The 2623-nt window shown below is 40.3% G+C and overlaps 1 pseudogene; it reads left to right on the top strand.

Annotated features, from left to right (window-relative positions):
• The first annotated feature begins 808 nt into the window (after positions 1–808).
• Positions 809–1879, top strand: LOC114083461 (gem-associated protein 2 pseudogene; annotated as a pseudogene).
• Positions 1880–2623: the final 744 nt, after the last annotated feature.

The following is a 2623-nucleotide window of genomic DNA, read 5'->3' on the forward strand; positions in this document are numbered from 1 at the left end:
CCAGTACCAAACAACAACAACAAAATTTACCACTTTTCAATTTTACATTACATTTACTTTACAATTTATTTTTTTATTTTTTTTATTTTACCTCGTGCCCTGAGGAATGGAGCTGGCCTTCTATGGACTAAGACCTCTGAAACCACCAGCCCTCAAATAAACTTTCCTTCCTCTACAATTGTGCTGGTTGGGTCCTTTAGTCACAAGAGCGTAAAAGCTGACTAAAACAATGGTTCTGGAGACTGGAAAGGCCAAGGGCATAGCAGTGGCATCTGGCAAGAGCATCATACATGATGGAATGTAAAAGGGCAAGCAAGTGCATGCAAAAGACAGCAACAGAGGCCAGGCTTACCTGACAACAACCCACTTTGATGATAATTAAGCCATTAGTGTGAGAAAGGTATTAATCACTTCTAATGACCTGATCATCTGGTAAAGGCTCCATCTCTCACCACTATCACAATACAATCCAATGTCAACGTGAATTTCAGAGGAGGACAAACCACATTCAAACCATAACAGCTTATAACATATATTTTGTGATGTATATTTCTAAAAAGAAAGGGGGAGCTGGATACGGTGGTACACGCCTGTAATCCCAGCAACTGGGGAGGCTGAGGCAAGAGGATCACAAGTTTGAGGCCAGCATCAGCAACTTAGTGAGGCCCTAAACAACCTAGCAATACCGGGTCTCAAAAAATAAAAAGGAGGGGCTGGGGTTGTGGCTCAGTGGTAAAGCGCTTGCCTAGCATGTGTGACACACTGGGTTCGATTCTCAGCACCACATACAAATAAATAAAATAGGGCCATGGCGTGGGTACCATCCGAGTCTGCAGTGGAAGAGTTGATGCCCCGGCTATTGCCGGTGGAGCCCTGCGACTTGGCGGAAGGTTTGGACCCCTCGGTACCTCCGAGGACGCCTCAGGAATACCTGAGGCGTGTTCAGATCGAAGCTGCTCAGTGTCCAGATGTTGTGGTAGCTCAAATTGACCCAAAGAAGTTGAAAAGAAAGCAAAGTGTGAATGTTTCTCTTTCAGGATGCCAACCTGCCCCTGAAGGTTATTCCCCAACACTTAAGTGGCAACAGCAACAAGTAGCACAGTTTTCAACTGTTCGACAGAGTGTGAACAAACATAGAAGTCACTGGAAATCACAACAGTTAGACAGTAATGTGACTATGATTGGTTTTCCTCCATTGCTTAGCATTGTTAGCAGAATGAATCAGGCAACAGTAACTAGTGTCTTGGAATATCTGAGTAACTGGTTTGGAGAAAGAGACTTTGCTCCAGAATTGGGAAGATGGCTTTATGCCTTGTTGGCTTGCCTTGAAAAACCTTTATTACCTGAGGCTCATTCACTGATTCGGCAGCTTGCAAGAAGGTGCTCTGAAGTGAGACTCTTAGTGGACAGTAAAGATGACGAAAGAGTTCCTGCCTTGAATTTATTAATCTGCTTGGTTAGCAGGTATTTTGACCAACGTGATTTAGCTGATGAGCCATCTTGATGTAGCTGATTTCTGAGGGATGGAAGCTATTTCTGCTGAAGGCAGCCTAAGTCTGATGAAGTGCAATGCCAATTCAAGTACAGGCTGTTATCACTTCTTCAAAACTGTGTGAAAGGTCTTCATTTTAACCTGTGCAACTCAAATTGATAAACAGAATATAGACTGAATTGATTTTCTGAAATATCTTTGGAAAATCCCACTTGGTGTTTGATGAACAATTTGAATAGTTTTCTGCAGTCACATGATTTAAAATAAATTGAGTGCCAGTTATTGGTGAAGATGCCTGTATAGAAACTGTGTGATGAAATTTTATAAAGGTCCCCGGTGCTATTTCATTGTTTGTTACATGTCTTCATATAAATTTTGTTGAAAATGTGTTTTGGTTACCAAAACTTTGTTTTACTTTTGAACAAAACAAGATAATGTCCTTAGAATTAGAAAATAATCTAGATTAAATGGCAAATATGAGTCAGCAACAGAATTAATCAAATGTTTTCTCTTTAAGCTCAATAAGTTTATTAAGTGCTTTATTGCATAAACAACTTTTTCTATAGGTTTAATGCAATGCCAATCAAAATCCCAACGGCATTTCTTGTAGAAATAGAGAAAGCAATCATGAAATTCATATGGAAAAATAAAAGACCCAGAATAGCAAAAACAATGCTAAGCAGGAAGTGTGAATCAGGCGGTATAGCGATACCAGACTTCAAACTATACTACAGAGCAATAGTAACAAAAACAGCATGGTACTGGTACCAAAACAGGCGGGTGGACCAATGGTACAGAATAGAGGACACAGAAACCAATCCACAAAACTACAACTATCTTATATTTGATAAAGGGGCTAAAAGCATGCAATGGAGGAAGGATAGCATCTTCAACAAATGGTGCTGGGAAAACTGGAAATCCATATGCAACAAAATGAAACTGAATCCCTTTCTCTCGCCATGCACAAAAGTTAATTCAAAATGGATCAAGGAGCTTGATATCAAATCAGAGACACGCCGATAGAAGAAAAAGTTGGCTACGATCTACATACTGTGGGGTCGGGCTCCAAATTCCTCAATAGGACACCCATAGCACAAAAGTTAATAACTAGAATCAACAAATGGGACTTAC

Source organism: Marmota flaviventris, chromosome 17, assembly GCF_047511675.1.
Source record: "Marmota flaviventris isolate mMarFla1 chromosome 17, mMarFla1.hap1, whole genome shotgun sequence".
Taxonomy (NCBI): domain Eukaryota; kingdom Metazoa; phylum Chordata; class Mammalia; order Rodentia; family Sciuridae; genus Marmota; species Marmota flaviventris.